The 19,039-nt window shown below is 45.2% G+C and overlaps 1 protein-coding gene across 4 annotated transcripts in view; it reads left to right on the top strand.

Annotated features, from left to right (window-relative positions):
• The first annotated feature begins 427 nt into the window (after positions 1-427).
• FNDC3B (fibronectin type III domain containing 3B) overlaps positions 428-19,039 on the top strand; it is a 206,249-nt gene continuing 187,637 nt past the window's right edge. For 2 of the 4 annotated variants that reach the window (XM_054834919.1, XM_054834916.1), the window contains exon 1: positions 2,362-2,608. The gene's annotated coding sequence lies outside the window, so the exon portion shown is untranslated. Of the gene's footprint in view, positions 577-2,361; positions 2,614-19,039 lie in introns of those variants that run through there. The other 2 variants (XM_054834918.1, XM_054834917.1) reach the window with 2 other exon arrangements.

Genomic DNA, 19,039 nt, shown 5'->3' with positions numbered 1-19,039 from the left:
ACACGCTATTGCGTTTCTGACGCCACTTGCTTCCTGAGTAAACAGAAAGATCTCACTGTGATAAAAGAAAAATATGCATGCTATTGAAAAAAAAAACCCAGGCTCATCAAAACAGAAAAGTTAAGTTCATGGCTTTGGTCTGTATTTATTTGGATGATAGTTTAGGTCAGTCATTTTCTCCAGCGCAATTTGTCTGTCCCTGCTGTGTCACCACTTAACCTAATCCTTTTCCTTTTTCAGGGGCAAAAGACATTTCCTCCTGGTCTGATTAGTGCTCTTCCTTGATGAGCTGGCTCAGGGAGTAAACCATTAAAGAAATAATAGTTTTATCTGTTATTTATGTAGGAACTTTCTGAGAAACGGTCCTTGCTTCACTCTCCCCTGCCCTCTTCCTTGGTTTATAAGCCATGCCCAGTTTCCATTGAACAAGTTTAGAGTCACAGTTAACCATATCTGCTCTTCAAGTTCATCAGGGCAGAGTGGCTTAATAGAAGGTGCCCCGAGGAAAAGGTACGCATCTGCCCAGGCTGGCTTTGCTCTGCTTTTTGGTGAATTTGGCCACTTCTGCAGGCCCAGGTGAGACTGAAAATGTTCCTGTGCCCAGGGACTCTGCTTTGACTCTCCAAGTGAGGATGTAGCCTTCCTCTGGCCCATCGGGTAGAAAAGCTACAAACCAATCTAGTAGTTTCATTTCCTTCCTCTCCTTTATTTCATTTTGCTTTCTTCAGGTTTGATTTTATTTACTCTGCAATTTAATTTTTGGGTTTTTTTGGGTCATTTTCCAACTCAGGTAAGTGATTTTTTCCTTTCTAAATCAACTCCTTCACTCCCTCCCTCTGTCCCTTTTCTCGCTTCCTTCACAAAATGGTCTATGGGGCCAAGTGAAGGCTTTACCACCCCAGTGAATAATTAATCTCATCTGACTCTGTAACTCAGTCAAAAAGTCTGCATGTTTTGAGTCACTAATAAAACAAAACATTTTTCTACTTTTAGATTTTGCTCATTACAAAAGTTTTTGCAATTAACGATGAACAATACTTAGTGCTGGCTGACCATTTTACATTGAAAAATCTTTCCCATGGGAAAAAGATAATTTGTTCTTTTTGTAGGAATTATCTATTTCAGATAACTTTATTTTTATTTTCCTGTGTTTTGGCCACTTTAAAAATAAAAAAAACCCCAACAACAGCCTCGTTAGGCATGATGTTTTGGGTTTACCAAACTTTTATGCCAAAACAATTTTTTTGTAGTGTGAGTTTCAACAAGAAGATCAACGAGTCCTATGGGAAAGAATGTTTCTGTTGATATTTTAAGGGAAGCTGATGAAAATACACCTGGGCTGCCTAAGACTCCATGGGGTTTTCTAGTTTCTGAAAGGAAACCTTGCTCTGGTGGATAAAGTAGATCAACCGCTGAGAAAAGCTGTAAGGAAAAATAACATTGAAGAAGATAGGGATGGAGAGAAGGCAGAGCACAAGAGGTATGGGTGATGAGCCTTTGCTGAGGAAGGTTAGCTAACCAAGGGACCAAGGCCAAATCAAAAGACCCTTCATAGCGTGGCTGTGATCCATGGTGTGGGTGAGTCCTGAGTCCTATTTTAAGCTTTTCCTGAAACTAGATTAAAGCTCTAGTCACGATTCCCACATTGCTTGGACGCAGTGCTGAGAGGTAAATGACCACCGCGGTTCCTCAGGGCTCGCTTCCAGAGCCAGGGGATAAACTTCTCTCCTTTCGGGCTGCAACAATTCAAATAAGTCAGAGCGTTTCTTAAGCTCGGGCAAAACGTTGCCTGAAATTTCTCCTCCTCACTGCCAACCGAGGGAAGCACAGGGATGATCACGGTGATGGGACCAAGGGTCCTTCTAATTCGGTGTCTCGCCTTTGCAGCAGCCCGCAGCAGATGCCTAGGGGAGGACATGGAGGGGAGCACAGGAACCATAGGCAAATCCCAGCCTTAAACTATCCGGACCAGGGACTTCTCCGGTCAGAAACGGCATTTTTTGTGATAACCTCTGCCACGACGGTGGAGGCCGCGAACTGGGCAGGAGGAAGGCTCGGTGGGTGATTTATGTTCCAGGGCGATCTCTGGTAATAAGTAACGATGCAGGAATTGGCAGGAACTGGGGGCGAAGGAGACGAACCGGCAGCTCGGCGAAAGGAACGGCGGCCGGGCTCGGGCCCTGCCAGGCGGCAGAGCCGGGGCTGGTCACACAGCGATGCGGCGCCGCCTGACTGGGCCGCGGCCGGGAGCCGCCCTGGCCCCTCGCCCGCCCTCCTGGCCCGCTCCTGGCTCCCCCCGCCCGGAGACGGGGCGGAGGCGGCGACGCGGGGCCGCCCCGGGGCGGAGCGGAGCGAAGCGAAGCGGCTGCTCGGCGGGGTGGGGGCAGGAGGGCCGGTGCGCCCCGCCGCCGCTCGCCTCAGCCGGCTTTTCGGCGGGAGCCTCTACTCCAGAGTGCGCGGTAGCGTGGGCCGTCCGCGGGCCCCATGTGGTGCCGACATCACTGACATGGCGGAATCCCCGCAGAGCCCTCCTGGCACTCGCTCCAGCTAGCCGGGACTCACCGCCGCGCCCGGCCCTGCCCGCCGCCCCGCACCAGCCCTCCGCCAGGTAAGGTACGCCGCGGCGGGGGAAGGGGGGGGTCCCGGGCGGGGAGCCCCGCGGTTCGACTCGGCTCGGCTCGGCTCAGCGCGGCGGGCAGCCCCGGGGAGCCGCGTCCCCCGCCCCGAGGCGCCGCTCCCGGTCCCGGCTCTTTTGTTCGGCGGCGGGGCGGGAGCGCGGGGCGGCGGCGGGACGGGGCTGCGGCGGGACGCGGCCGCACTTGGCGGAAAGTTTCTCTGGCTGCCCCCCCACCCCCCGCCCCTTCTCTCCCCGCCCGGTCCGTGTCGCGGCTCCCCGGGGCCCCGCCGGCTGTCCCTCTCCGCGGGGAGCTCCGCGGCGGGCGGCGCCGTGCAGGCAGGCGGGAGCAGCCCCGCCGCGCGGCCCTGCGAGAGGGCTGGCGGCGGGACGGGCCCTCCAGCACCTCCCGGTAATCCCGAGGGGCTGCCGGCCCGGCCGCTGTCATCGCCTCCGCCCGGCCGCCCTGCCCCGCGTCGCGCCGTGGGTACGGCCGGTGCGGCTCCGGGTGTGTGTGTGTGTGTGGGAAATCTGGGGAGGGGTCGGTGCTGGCGCCCGTGTCTGCGGGGGCCGGTGGCACGCGTGGGTGCGTGCGTGGCGGCGGCTGCTCCCGCCCTGCCCTCGGCTTCCCCCCCCCCCCGCCGGGAGGAGCCGTGCCCGTGGGGCGGCGGGATGCAGGTCCGCGCCCTCCGGCTGTGCCCGGGAGCCGGCGGGGAGAGCGGCCCCGCTGCCCGGGTGGGGGGTGCCAGGCAGGTGAGGACCCCGGGGCTCCTCCTCGTCCTCCCAAAACGTCTGGATCCAGGGGGCATGTTGGAGGAAAAGCTGGAGAAAGGCGCGACTTCTCCCGGTCCCGTCCTCCCTGCCCGGCGCTTGGCTGAGGCAGCTTTGGGAAGGAAAACCCTGGAAACTTTATTTTGCTTGCCAGGCACCTTTTTAAAATGGCATGCTACCAGGAGACGGAATGAGGGGGAGGAAAAAAAAAGAAAAAGTCTTTTAAAAGCTTAACCTCTCTTAGGTTAAGACCACATCTGCATCCCTCCCCTCTGCCTTCCCCCCCTTCCCGATTCTCAGAAATGTTCTATTTAAATGAGGTTTTGGCTAAGGTAGCGCGGCTTGGAGTTAAATGTAATGAACGATTTATCCCATCTATATTTGTAGAATAAAAGGTGGGGGGCAAGCCTGCCCTCTCAGTAATTTTGTATTTCATTTGCATTTCTTTGTGTGAGTACCTAAAAGTACTTGGCCTGACTCCTTAAAGTGGTAGTTGCCCCATCACGATGGGGAAGCTGAGATCGGAAAAATCGAATTCTTGTTTGGTGTTTGTTTAGTAGTTTTGGAATTTTTGTTTTAATTTTTTTATTTTTTTTTAATTGGAACTCAGTGCTAGATTTGTGAGAACAGAATTCCCTGTGCCCTAACCGTGTTTGCTGTATCCCCTAACCGCTTACCCTGCAGAACCCAGGGCTCAACTAGTGCATTCCTAAAAGGTGCCAAACCAGTCTAACTCGAGCCTAACAATGTGCTAGGTAATGGGATTTCAAACTTGCACGTATTTTTAAGTCTAGAACACTATTTCTCAACCTTTTTTGCAGCTGGGCTCACTTAAAAAAGTTTGAGACTGCCAAGCCTGGCAGTGCCTCGGTGCCCGCACTGGTCTGGGGTTCTGCTCCTTTCTGCTGGGGAGCTGCTGGTCTGGACATGGATGACACGATGTGTGCTTGGCTGGAAATTCAGATAAATCGCTTCCATAAGCCTCGGGAATCAGCGGTGGGCTGTCTCCTGTGGATGGAGGCATCTTGTTCCTCTCAGCTGGCCCACCGGTGGCCGTGCCCACCGACCACCCCTGTATCTTTCTCAGCAGTAAGAGAACATGCTGCCGGTGCTACCAGTAAGAAAATGATTCTTGGCGGTGTTCCCGGGGTCATTTCGGGTCTCGAACAGAAGCGGTCTGTTAGTGCTTTTCTCCTAATCTTCAGCACTTTGTGGTTCCTTCTCATTAGTTTTAAAGCAGTTGTGCTTTGTGGTTGTATCGGGACCCTGCTGTGACAGAAACGTCTGCAGCCCCAGAAGTATCGCATGTTGTTCTTCCCACTTCAGTATCGTTTAGCTAGTTTATGCTCATAATGTAGCTCAGAGATGAGTCTGTCTGGAAGTTGAGATATTTTACAGTTTTTTAAATTTTTTTGTTTGTAACCCTCAGGACTCATCTGATTTGGGTTTGAGGTCACTGCTGGGACAGTGATGAGAGGGGTTTTTCATACTGTTAGCCTATAGTTGGCCGAAGGGTAAGAAATGAAGAAAGTTAGCATCCAAAATAAGCTGATATTCCACTACAGCCAAGAAGCTCTGAGCTGTAACTCCATACTGCAAGCATTTTATCTTTACTCTTGGAAAAGTTTGTAACTTCCAATCTGAAATGTGTTTATTCTGGCACTTTTTTCCCCTACATATGGTATTTGGTGTACTAAAAGAAGATTTCTGCATTGTATCTCTTTCTTTTTACTTTATAGATTTCTTTAAGTTCTCTGATTAGAGAGAGAAACAGTTACACTTCTATAATTCATTAATCTGTGCAAGAAAATACATACAGATCATGCAGCAAACTTCTGCATGTGTGCGGTTGTATTAATGAACATTCCAATTAGTATAATTGGCTTTCCCCTCAAAAATGTAGGTTGTTGGTCTGGTGAGCACTAGCACAGAAACAAAGTTCAGAGTATGAATAAATGTTTGTAGTTTAAGGATCTTAATTCCTACAAAATACATATAATTACATAAAAGTCCCAGAGCCCATACACAGCTGAATAAAACAAATTACTCTCCACCGTGCTTTTCTTCTCAATATAGTTTGCCACTCCTCTAAAAAGGAGAGACGTGAGGGAAGATGGAGTGACCCGTGGGGAGCAGCAGCACTGGCAGTTTGGGGTGCCCTGGGATGCCATCCCGGTCTCTCCACCAAGGATGCCATGGTAGCAGGTGTTAAGTCTGTAAATCGAGTGTCCCAGTGCATTGGAATGGTTTTGTGCAACATACTGTGAGTTATCGAAGTCCCGTTTGTTTGCAATAGCCTTTAGTGTACAGCAAATAAAATAAATAGCAGAGGAAGCCGGCAGACCCTTGTGTCAATCTCAGCTGTGCAAAATACCAGCGAGGCAAAGAGTTTCTCAGGCGTGTTGCACAGAGGACTTGTGCCTAGGTGATCTCTGCGCTGCTGAACGGCAGCAGTTGAGCGGTGGGGGATCCTTTAGAAACAGGAATATCAAAAGTCATGTTGTTTACGGCCAAGGTTTAGTGTCCCTGTGTGATCTGTCCCTGGAGATGGAAGGTATGTGGGAAGAGGGAAGTTCTTCAAACAAGGCGGTGGAAATAGGAGACGCTGGATACACAACGGTAAGGGGCCATCTACAGGCAGGAATGTTGGTGTGTCAGCAAGCAGATAACTCCGAATGCTTTTCCAGTGGGGATGGCGTGGTTTGCGTTTTTACCAATTCATTCTAAGCACCTCTTTGCAAAATTAAAGTTGGAAGCCCCCTCTCTATTGTATTATGGACAGCCAGAAAAAAAAGCACAAACTAATTAAACATGATTTGTTGTGGAATTTGTAACAGCGTTGGAGAGATTAGTTGCCTTTCAGAAATGGTGCTGCGGATGTTAAATCTGTGCGCTGCTCTGGATGAAAAATGTCGGTGCTATTGAGCAAGTACGCAAGAAAAGCGTAGTCTGTGTTAAAGTCTGTTCCTGAACAGGAACGTTCCCTGGAGGTCCCAGGTAGTGCGGCTTTGAGCAAATCTTCATGGTGCTTTTGATTGGGAAAGGATGGCTTGCCTTGAGCTTAGAGGTTAAAACATACAGCTTCTCCAGTGACATGCTCTCTGCATTTGATCTAAGGAATCCTTTGTTTACAAGTAAATTGTGGTGTTTGTTGGCAGATAACAGACCAAACAGCCAACTACAACACCAACTGTTTAAGAAACATTCCTTATTTGTATTTCCAGTAGTGACAGTTTACAATGGTGTATGTACTGAAAGTTACCATTTGGATACTCTGCTGCAGCTATGTCTAATGCTATTTATGTAATATGAAACAACAAACAATGCCAAAGTAATTAAGTATATAGTTCATATTATTTTTTGAGGAGGACAAAGATTGCAGCTAATACTGATGTGTGGCACTTGCTTGTTCTGGCGTCTGTTGTTCCTACCTCTAGAAGCTACTCAGTAGGGTGACAAGATGGATTCAGGAGCGGAGTTTCTGCTGTTGTGTTTTGGTACTGCTTTTTGGTGTGGGTGGTTTTTTTTTGTTTTGTTTTGTTAGATTTAGGATAACTGAAATGAAGCACTTGAATCCTCTGGAGATGAAGGTGATTAAGCTTGTCTGATTTCTCTGCGCTGACTTAGTGTATAGCTATTCTGTGGCAACAGTGCACATACCTTAAAGCATGCTTTATATGTAAGTCTCTTGTAATTGCCTTATACGTAATTATGGACATTTCTATTATTAGGCCCTTGCAAGGGACTCTAATAATAGAATGTGTGTGTGTGTATATATTTGTATTTAAACATATACTTCATGCTTTCAGGAATGTTTTGAAAAGAGAAAAAAGAAATGGCTCTCAAGAGGCTGTTAATAAAAACTTCAAAAAGCAACAATTTTAGATGACCGTTGCCACCCTCGACGATCCTTGGGATGTTGTGGACAGATTTCCCCATGCTTCTAATCTAAACTAGCAAAATATCAAATCTGTTCTGCTCAGTTTGTAGCTAGTTCTCTGGGCCCCTATGCAGCTGTGTCAATTTTACACGGTAGCTCCCTGTTCCCCACTCACCCACAAATAAAATGCTAACGTTTATAATCTAAATCCCAGTGGTATGTTTTGCCCCAAGAATTTCTGCGTGATTCTTTAGTCAAGCCCAAGACTGTAGTGAAGTAAGATGGTGTGATCATTTTGGACCTTGGTAGCAGAAAAAGCGTGGGAGTAGAGACTTGTCCGGATTTGTTTCAGGATCACCTTACTGTTTTTCTTTAGTTAGCCGCTAGAATTTATTCCGCTTTATAAGTTGCCTTTATTGTGGAAGTATATGCCTATTCAATGGCAATTTATATAACATAAGTGACCTTGTGCTTGCCGACACTTGAGCTGGTGTAGGTATGTTATTAAGTATTATGCATTGCTCTTGGCTCGTTATTTATTGATGTGGAATAATGCAGCAGAGAAAAAAAGATGATAGCATTTGTGGAAAATGAGAGCATTGAATAGGTTTCCTTCTGGTGAGCCTGTATTTCTTGCAGACTCACGTAACGTCAGCTTACAGAAAGAATTGCCTTCAGTGTCTTCTTACTAGAATATGTACGGCAAACAGAAGCATCGCTTTATTAGAATAAATTAACAGAGCAGAAGCAACACGGTCGAAACTGCAGAGGTTGTGGATTATTCGGGGTGTGTAATGCCTCAACTCAAAAGCCCGAACAGCAGCTTTTGTCAATAAGTACTGATAGAGGCGGTGAGGTCAAAAAGCAAAAGCACAGCTTGGGCTTGACTGACTTCATGCAGTGGGTTGCTGTACTGTGTTAGTATTTCCCCTTTCGTTTGATATTTTAGTATCAGGAATAATGGCTTAGACTGAAGTTGAAAAAGTTCCTGCTTTTGTGACAAGATAAGGCAAATTGGGATATACCACATACCTGATTATTCTAGATTTATTTCAACTGGATGCAAGTTTGAGACCTAGCCAAATACGTGTGTGTGCATTCTTCTGTTCCTGTAGCAGAAGGGTGGTTCCGTGGCTGGTGTTTTGCTGTGAGTTGTGTGTTTGGCTTGAACAGGTAAAACGTTGGTCTTGTTTTCCCCAGTTCTTAATCCACTTAACTTGTATTAATATCCTGTTCTTTTGTGAGACAGTCTGAAGTGTTGAGGAAATTATTTTAGTCTGATTCCAATAGATACTTTTTATTAACTGTATTAAAAATTGAAAAAAGGGGTGGAAAGAAAACTGTCATTTTTCACCAAAATGTGTTGGCACTGTTCTTCTAGTATACAGTGCTGCCTTTCACTCTGCTACCGTGGAAGCTATGGCTTTTAAGGCGAGACATTTGCTCCTATTCAGTTGCCCTGACTGAAGGATGACAACACGTTTTTTGAGGGCCAGTTTCCACTGAGTCATCCCCTGAGCTGGGCAGAGGGGTACTCGGCTGCTGTCAAACCTTCTGCTTTGGCAGGTTCACTGGGAAATTTGTTTTCAAAGCCTGCCTTGGGGAGGGGAGAGTTATGAGTCTTTATTTTCTAATGCTGGAAAGTGTTAGAAGATGTGGCATCTCAAAGAAAAGCAAATGAAAGAAAACAACTGTTTCTTACTCTGGATTTTTCCAGAATCGGCTTTTGCTTCAGTGAGATTTCTCATTCCTAGGACTTCTGCTTTTTCAATGTCCTACTTGCCTATCCTTTCTGTACAAGCTTATTCATTAGCCACTCATGGTTTCCAGTACCAAGATATTGTTTTGCTTTTAATTAAATCTCCGTATCATTTATGTTCCTCTGTTGGTTGCACGGTTGTTAAAGGTGATCCTCAGCCACGCAGTGGGATTACTTGTGCTCTCGCACTACAGACCAGAGGCTCGGGGTGCAGCATTTGGTGTTGCAGAAGAAGTGTCCCTCTTGAGCAGCCAACGCCATCTGACAATCCGTGTGTCCGGGGGACTGAGCAGCTCGGTACACTGTAACTTCATTTGGCACAATGTTTGCTCTTTTGCTGGCTTTTCTTGAATGCCTCAGATGTGGGTGAGGGAGGGGCTGCAGATCTGTGTTTGTGGCACGCTGCATTCCCTTCTGTCCTCTTCCCTTTTGCTTCATGCTCTTGTTCACGCGATGGGTGTGACGTGTGGCCTTTGCATGACTAAAAATGCAGGCATGAGGACGCAAGGCTGTTGTATGGGAGGAACGTGTCCATCCACATGTGCAGTGGGGGTGTGCCCAGCCTCACAGCCAAGGTGGTGTCTTGGCTCCAAGGTGGGTACAAATGACACAGGAAGGCTGTGGTATAGGAACCTGGAGCGCTTCGGAAGAGGCCAAGTGGTCTGGTCTGGCAGGACCACAGGGCACTGCTTTTTGGCTTGTAGGTTGAGTCATTGCTGATGGCTCCTGCCAGCCACCATGTGGGGAGAGAAAATCCACCGGTGTCTTTCAAAAGCTGGTTTTGAGGAATGGGTCAGAAGTTTTCCGGCTTGTTTGTTAAGGGTGTTCATGGATGAAGAGCAGTAGGGAAGGACATGACAAATTGGAAATGTAGTCAGGTGGCCTCATGTTTTGGACGTCATGTGTAAGAGGGAACATGAAGGCACAGAGGTGGCAACGTTGGAAGGAGTTAAGCTGCGAGTGGCTTGCAGCACGGTGAATGGGCTATGGGGAGCTTAGAGATGGAGACTAACTCAGAACTGCAGGCTGAGCTGCAGGAAGGTTGGTGTCTATGGGCAAGAGAAAGGGATGGTAAAAAATATAATCAAATTCAAAATAAATCGTAACTTTCAGTCTGTTAGAGAATGGTGCTTTCATTATGTTTGTGTTGATATCTGAGCAGGCATATACATTGTCTCCTCTGAGTGACCTGATGTGGTTTGGCTCAGCTCTTCTCTGAGAAGTTACAGCCTATTTTGTACCAGCAGGAAATGTATGTTAAATGTTTTAAGGATAAAGGGTTAATTTTATAGGAATTCAGTGAATATGTTGAAGTTCATGATTTAGGTTACTGTAGATATTCTACTGGTCTCAATACCTGAGGTACTGATAGCTACTGGTAGCTCATACCTGTGGTGCCTCATTATGTAACTTTCTATTTGTATGTTGTGCTCTGGGTTTACTCATTGTAAAACTAAATTGCATTTTAGTTCAGCAGGACCTCAAAACAATAGCAACAGAAACCCAACAAACAAAACCCTTAAAGTTCCAAACCAAAATGACTTCATATTTCACATTCTGGTTAAGTTCAGATGTTGTTGAGGTAATAGCGTCAGAAGTCAGAAATATTTTATGAATTTTGCCAGAGACACAGGTAATATCTTGTTGCATGACTCTTGTAGAGTAGCGCTGTAACAAGGTAGCGTCTTACGGCTCGTTGAGTTCTTTGCTGCTGTGTCATATTGTCCAGTTTTGCCTCATGAAAGTCTAGAGCCACAGCCTTACAGGATTTGGTATGAAACACGTGATTATGTTATTGATAGCTGACCGTAACTGATACACAAGAAATTTTATGGCTAAAGAGGAAAACCTTAGGATGTGATTTGTTTTCAACAAAGGAAAACTCCCACAGAACTTGATGTAAAATCGGAGAAAAGTGATCTGAGTTGTGAACGTTGCTCGTGTTTACATACAGGCAGCCTTAATGCTTGTGTCTTGTATGTCAGCTGGTGGCAAAAGTAACTTGTTTGAGTCTGCTCCGCATGTATTTATTTTTGCAACTCCATATGCTGCTCTAACAGATGTTTATTATTGCTTATTAAGTTCACTGGTGCTCTTAATGACTGCACAAAAGATAAACATCCTCTGTGACTTCGTTAAACATACAGTGCAAATTTGTTGTTGCTAATTTGAAGCCCATATATCAGGTCAGCGTGCATTGCGAGCAGCAGCCGGGGCACTGGATGCCCACCACTGCTAGGATATCTGAAACAGAGAGGAATGGTCTTGTTATCTAATTTCAGTGTCTTCTCTCCGCAAGCTCTGGTGTGTGTGGTGTTTTATCTTTACCCTTTCCTCTCTTGGTTAACAGAGCTGGACATGCTTGTCCAGATGTTCCAGCTGCCTTTTTCCGTGGGCAGGAAATGGTGATAGGGTGGAAATTAGGCAATCCTATGGAGCGCAACCAAAAGGGTCTCTGATCTCTTCCACAGCAGCCACCTCTAGCTTCTGGATAAAACATAAGAGTCAAGTCATTCAGATGCTTCTGTAACCGCAGTGTCTTTAACATACAAGACGGCTACACTTTAATTTTTATGCGCCTGAATAGGTTGCTTCAGTGGATATGAGAGAGCTGCTATGTTACTGTAAATGCAATATTTGTGGATATAAAACACTGAAGTTAGACATCAACGGTTTCACTTCCTTTTGGCATTGCTCGATTATGCATCAAACAGAATGATATTATGCTCTAAAAAGTTGCTGTAAAAAGTTTTTCAGTTTCTCAGACCTTCTAGACTATTACAGTGTTGTCCTTGCTAGCAGATCTCAATCCTTTCTCATTTGCCGTAATAAATCCTTGTTTTTCTATTCCCTTCTTCCTTCCTTAGATTTTTCTAGGCTACAACTTATTTATTTCAATGCATCCTGAATTGTTGGTTTATTGCAAGGGGACAAAGGTGAGTGGATAAATGGTTGTAGTATCCTCTGAAATGTGAGAGTTGAGAGGTAGAAAATATGGAAGTGTGAAGACAATGAAAATAATAATGAAGGAAAAAGTTTGCAAGTAGAGCGTGTGTATTATTTGTGGCCCTGCCATCATTTAAGATTATCTGATGTTCTCTAAATGAAATATAAGCAAATATAATAATATGCTGTCTTTTGTGATTGAGTTTACTTGAACAGTGATAATACCACCTATGAGCAAATTTGATACAGCCTCGTTACTGGCAGTGACGTGGTTTTACTGCAGTGCAAGACTGTGGGCAATGCTGGGTAGGGATGAGGTGCTGCTTTCTGGCTGTGGGCTAGCGACGTGGCAGTCAGAGATCCGTCCTTTCACTGCGGGAGGGAAGTGCAAAGCTTTGACTAGTCTCTGATGGTGAGAAGAGGTTTTGTACTCAAGTTAGAAAGTGTGTGGGGATGGCAGATTGGATCTGTCAACTTTTCTCCTCTTCTGTCCTCAGGAGAGTTACTTTCCATAAATTTTATATATATCTCTCTCTTTATTTTTTTTAAGTGTCTTAATTACATATCAGTGTCTTGGCTCCATAGAGCAAGTGAGGTGTAACCATCTTCTGGTGGTTCCCTGGGAGCCATGCACGTGCAGAGCTGCCCCCAGGACCGCTGTCTTGGCAGAAGGCTTGTCGCTGCTCGGGCAGGGCTGCGTGAACCCGATCTTACTGCGTGGCAAGTGCAAGGCAATTTGATGGAGCTACGTGCAAAATTCAGGTAATTCAAATGAAGAAAATCTCATAAGCTGACTTTCCATAAAAACATTGAAGAGTGCTTGACCAGTTCTTTAATGAGTATTTTATATTAGCTACATACTGTAAAAAGTGTCTCTATTTCTGCATGTTCCTACTCTTCTCAGAAAAGGTTTCACAGCATTCAACAGCTTTTGCATTTTTGAAAAATGCAAAGGAATTTGGCAGATGCAAGGGGAAAGCAACTGAATCTGACTCTTGTCACATGCAAAATACACAGTTGGGAGGAAGAAACAGAAGAATACCATTTTTACCTATTCTAACGTATTGGACAAAGATTTAGCAGGGCTGCTATATGTTTTTCTCCCAACATCATCTCTTCCTGACCTTTGTGCTCAGTATTAGCATTGAGGTTTTCTTAAAGCAGATACAGAGACTTGTTTGTGGTGATACAGCTGTGAAAAAGGCGGGCACCAAAGGGTGGATTTTTATTTTGCTTTTAATAGTGATGGGAGGGGAGATTAATACTATTTTGCAAATCCTTCTGGGACTTCTTTTGGAAAATACGTACATTCTTATCACCTATGTTGGTGAAAGATAGATAAATCTGAAGTGGTAGAGTTACAGAGGGGGGTTACAAGCATGAGTGGAAGTGTAGAAAGCCTTTGTACTAAGATGAGACAGAGAAATATTTAACAGGAAAAAAGTTCCGATGAACTTTACTATCTCTAAATCCATCAAAGACGTAAACATTGTGAAGGCGTATAGGACGGTTTAAGCCAAAAGCCAGTGTCAGCAGATGAACGCATGGATGGAAGCTGTCAATAAATAAAAACCTTTGCAGAATTTGATCCAACAGCTTAGTCCAAAACCAGCCCAGCTATCCAAACAGGAGACATCTTATGGCAACAGAAAGACCTAACTAGTTTTAATGTGTAGTGCTTTATGCAAGGCCATGAAAGAATACGTGGCTGTAGTATTTTCATATATAAATAAGGAGCGTACAAGTGGCAGATGGGTTTCAAGGAAGCGGGGAGGACAGAAAAGGACCTTCTGTCCTGGAATACTGTGTGATGAAAATACTCGAGGCGTTCATTGTAACAGCAAAATTTATAAACCTGATCCTTATTTTTTTTAATGAATCGGCAGAATTAAAATACTGTTTTCAAGTTTGCTTGTGCTTGGTTATGTGTGTGCAGAGCTGTACAGTATTGGTGCTGAGACTTTGGTACGGCTGCAGTCGTGGTGGAATCTCACCTGTATCCCGTTACTGATACTCATGGTTATTGGTAGAAGGTCCTGATGTAACATAACTTCAGAGAAGGAGATGGGAAGCTTTCAAAGAGCTTTGAACATCATGTCAAACAATAAAGGTGCTTTGTGAAAGTGGTGGATCACTTATCGGAGTAAAGCCCGGAGGTTTGTATCCAAACCTTTACTAATAATAATCTCTAGGAAGGAGCATGTTAACTAAAGGATGATCACAAGCTTCAACGCAAAATCAGGATACAAGATAAGCTTTGTTTATGCTTTGGCTTAGAGGAAAAATAGTAACAAGATCAGTGTTTCACAAATGTGACTTTTAAATAGTTAAAAATCAAAATGTTGGAATTTATATTTGCTGATCTAAGGTGGAAGTTATCGTCAAATGTGATGAAAAAGTGGTTTTGTTTTGTAGTGGTTTTTTTTAAATAGTGAAATAAACTAGTGAACAGGTGTGCAATGCCCAAGTAGAAATACTTTCTGTGATACAGAAAGGAAAATCTAAATTTGCTCACCTGCGACTTCAAAAGTGCATGTACAAACAACAAATTACTAGTTACGCTTGCACTAGTACTCTGGAAAAAGAAAAATCAGCATGTAGCGAAGGTATTATCTAGCTAATTGCTTGGTAGCTACACTGAAATTGCTTTAATACCGGCCTGTGGTGTTCCCTTTCTCAGCAGAAATGCTTTTGTCAGGCAGTAGTTAATGTTTCTTGGAGAGAGGAGGATGCAGTGAGTCCTTGTGCAGGCTTTCATCTGAGCGTTTTCCTCTTGCAAGGAGTTGTCACAGGAACTTGTTGACAAAGCTGTTTTCTGTGATTGAACTGGGGTTTTGTTTTGGTGGGTGGGTTTTTTTTTTTTTGTTCCTAATAGTCAGGTTTTACTTAAATGTATTATTGACACTGTCTCATTTAAACTCCTGCTTTCATTTCTGAGCTACTTGGGGGGGGGAGAAGTTGTTTTAATTGTCTTTATGTTAATGCAGAAGAACTGGGAGCTTGTTTCCATCCATCAGTGCTGGAGACTTGAAACAAAACCAAGCAAACTTCCAGATGGTGGCAGATCCTGGATCCCAGCCACTGCCCGGCACAATTCAGTACGCCTGCCTCTATCATTTAGCTGCTTACAAAACAGCTGTCTGCCTGGCTTGTAAGCGTGGATTTTGCCTTTGTTTGCAGTTGCTTGAAGGAGGAAGATGAAGCAGTGTGGTGGGGCAGGAACGGTCCCCATGGGGTCCTCGGGCTTTGGCCAAGACTCCTTGCCAGCGATGTAAGGATCAGCTTGCGAGTTCTCCAGGGTTATAAAACGCCCAGCTGTTGACTTTTAAAGTTGTGTGACTGGGCAGCTGAGAACTTGGATGGGCTGGAGGACGAGCTGTATTGACGGAGGAACAATGGTTTCACAAGCACGCACACGTACTCCCCTCGCCCCCCTTTCGGGGCCTTGGGTGTGCGCTATCTGAACTCCTGTCACTAATTAAAAATCACAATAAGCCAATGTATTTAAAAGTGGGTTGTGGTTTTTTTTAATTTAAAAAAGAAAAAGTCTCTGGCTGAGGAGTTAATGAAACGACTGGAATGGCATCTCGCATTGTGGCCGCTTGCTCAATCGTGGTTGAGTTGGTGCAAAGTATGTCAGAGTTGATTTTATTGTTCTGATGGGATTTCAGCCCAGTATGGCACAGGGAGAGTTAATTTGGGTAATAGGAACTAATCTGGCTTTAGGGGATGAAAGTGGGGCTGGAAAGGGGAAGATGGGGCAGAAGGAGCATCCCTGGGCTGGGCAGGGGACCTGCGGGCAGGTTGGCGGGGGCAGGAGTGCAGGCAGCAGCGATCTGCGGGGTTTTATTTAATGGTGCCTGTATGTGGGTAGCGAGCTTTAGTTTCAGTCCCACCCACGATCTGCTAAGTGTTTCCTAATTTAGGAAGGTCTGTATGAAAAATTTGCAGTGTAAAGTTGTAGTTGTTAATGCGGACTGCCAAATAGATGCTGTGAACTGATAATTGTAATTAGCAGTATTGACCAGGATAGGCTGTCAATTTTAGTAGGAAATCATTAAATAAACGTTGGTGAATAATCGATGTGATGGTTCCTTTGCTCTCAGGAGATACCAGAGCACCTAACAAGAGGCGAAGCATTTCCTTGTCCCCATTTCACAACTGAGAAAACAAGGCACAGAGGTGAAACAACTGGAGATACTTGTTTGCTGGGGCTTGCTCCAGTTGAGGCTGGACTAGAAATCCTGTTAGTGGTCTGCATGTGCCTGGGGGTTCCCCCCCCCAAACAGGAGACTTGACAAGCCTCCCGGCAGCGCCTGTGTGCGGTTCAAGTACCTCTGAAAGTCTCTCCCAGGGGAGGAATGCTGACAGCTTAATGTGGCAAAAGGGCAATAACTATTTGCCTTCTGCTTAGTATATTATATTGTATCTGTAGGAAATCTTTGTAAAAGGCTGACTTGTTATGGGGGCGAAAACGTTCTCTTACAAATGCCAACTAAGCTTTTGCAAGCTAATAAAATTGTCAGTAGGCAGTACAGCATATGCTTAATTTAGTGAGGTTATAGTTCTTTTTTAGAAAGGGTAAAGTTATCCTGGCTTACTTGAAATTTATATTTCTGGTGTGCACATAAAGTCGTATTTCCATAAGAGGAGGAAATAACGTTCACTTCCCTTGACTGATCCCATCTATTCCAGTAACTAATCTTTGGATTTTTGTTTTTAATGTTGCGCCCAACTCTGATTTGCCTGGTTCCTGCTTCTGCTCACTGGTTCTTACTGTTCTTCAACGTCCGATCCTTGTTGGCCCTGGGACCGCGTAACTAAATCTTGCACGTCCTGCTGGAGTGCCGTGTGCCGAGCGGTTGGGTATGGCTGAGTCACAAACAGCGTTATCAGCCTATAGATTAAATTGTGGTCTGTTAGCTGACCAGCTCTTAATCCATTGAAGATATTTAGTTTTGATTGTGCAGTGCTAACTTTTTTATCAGTGTTGTGTGGTACTAAGTGAAACGTTGGCTAGAGAATACACACGTGCTAACACAGCTATCTTTCCCACCAAAGGTGTAATCTCATTGGAGGGCGCACTTGGATTTGTTTGACAGGACCTGTTTTATATAGAACAACGATGCTGATTATGTTCATATCTTTGAATTCCTTATCACTGGAATCCTACGTTGACTTTTGATTATTTTGTCTGAAAGCTCTGCCTTACTAATAGGATGTAATTGCACTGGTCATCCTGCTTTGCTCTCAGCTACAGGCTACCATTGGATCCACACAGCCTCCCCTCCGTCTCGCTGCCGCGTTTCCTCAAAGGCTCGAATCAAAACTGAATTGTAAGATTTTGAGGTTGAATTGGTCACCGAGATAAATTCATCAGCTTTTTTGATACAAGTGGATTTTTTTTTTTTTTGCTTCTTTCCAAATACTGAGTGGGAAAAAATTTCTTAAATGCTTTTTTCCTGCATCATTAGCCCTATTTTCACTTCTGTTTTGCAGTGAGGTTATACCACTGTCAGATTTCAGTCCTTCCTAGTTTATTTTAAAAAGCAGATTATTTTCTGTTGTCCTGCAAGTCATGATTATTTTTTTTGTCTGACTTGTCTTGACTTCAGTCTTGGTTTCACTTACCAATTTTCTGTAGTTCTAGTTCACTTGCATCAGTGTATGTTCTTCTTTCCCTCCTTTACCCTTTTTTATACTGCATTCTATTTATATTATCTTCCTTTTGCCATGGAATCAGGATAGGTTTTTAGCCAAAGTTTCCCTCTTTCTCAAACGAGAGGACCATAATTTCTCTTACATAGTTGTCTGTCTTCAAAAAAAAAAAAAAAAAAAAAAATTAAGGGAGCTTACAATTATACATAAGTTTTCTTTCAAGTCAGTTTTTTCTCTTGATTGTCATCAGTTTTGGGAAATTAGTACATGCAGTTTAGGTTTAAAACAACAAATGTTAAGTCCAATTAATCTCGCTCTAATAATGTTTGATTGCTGTGGCCATTCCAAAGCTCTCACAGGATGATCCTGACTAGTTCTGCAAAGATGAAGCTTCCAGCTGTTGGGTGTTCAGGGTGCGGAAGCCAGAAGGATGGGAAAACACTGAGGTTTTTTTCACACATCTTATGTAGGTTTTGTGTGTATGGTGTAGGGAAGCTTTGTTTGCTCTTGAGCTGTGTTTGAATTCCCTTTGTGGTGTAAATCAAATAATTCTCTAAATATGTTGTAGGCAGTGGGGGAAGGAAACGGTTTCACAAGTGTTTGCTGTACGGAACTTGGCAGATCACCTCGGTTAAATAGTTAAACATCATGATATTAAAAAAGGAGGTGCTGTGATCCAGCTCCACGTGTATATTGGTAGATAAAATACTACAGATGTACATCAAAGTGCAGGTTCGTGGCCTGATTACACAGCTCGAAGTTAGTGCTGCTGCTAAAAGGTCAGTTCTGCCTCCAGCCGCCTTTATTCCTACTGCTTCTCTTGTTTTGGCTCAGGGAGTTAGACCCCAGGGCTGATGGGGATGAAGCGTTAGTCGGACTCACCTCGCTGCTGGACGAGTGCCGGCGCAGGCAGGGGGGCGGCAGCGGGGGTCTGGTGCGGCTCTGCTGGGCTTGCTTCTTCAGCCTTTCCTGGGCTTGCTTCTTCAGCCTTTCCTGGGCTTGCTTCTTCAGCCTTTCCTGGCCCTGCGCTCAAACAGCCCATCCCTGCCTTCAAGCCAAGCCACCGATGGCGTGTAATACCCCCCTCCTGCGTTGGCCGTGTACCCGAGCGGGGCATGGTGTGCCGTGGGGTACCTGCGCCCGCCGCCCCAACAGCTTCCCGCTCCCACGCCACCTTCCCGCAGTGGGCAGGGCTGTTCCTGCTGAGGTACGGTGCGAGGGGGAAACGTCCTTGTTAAATGGACAAATGGTGTATTTTACTTCGGCTTTAGTCTTTTGGTACTCATGCTGTTTGAAATCAAAGCGTCGGTGATCGTTCTCCCTGTCCGCCAGTCTCGTCCCCTAACCACCACCTCCCACCCCAAGTGAAAAGGGTTAAGAGAAGGTAAGTGCAGAAGTGTCACACGGAAGA

Source organism: Grus americana, chromosome 9 (assembly GCF_028858705.1).
Source record: "Grus americana isolate bGruAme1 chromosome 9, bGruAme1.mat, whole genome shotgun sequence".
NCBI classification, from domain to species: domain Eukaryota; kingdom Metazoa; phylum Chordata; class Aves; order Gruiformes; family Gruidae; genus Grus; species Grus americana.
Note: the sequence above shows the minus strand (reverse complement) of the source record. Positions and strands in the feature narration are given on the sequence as shown.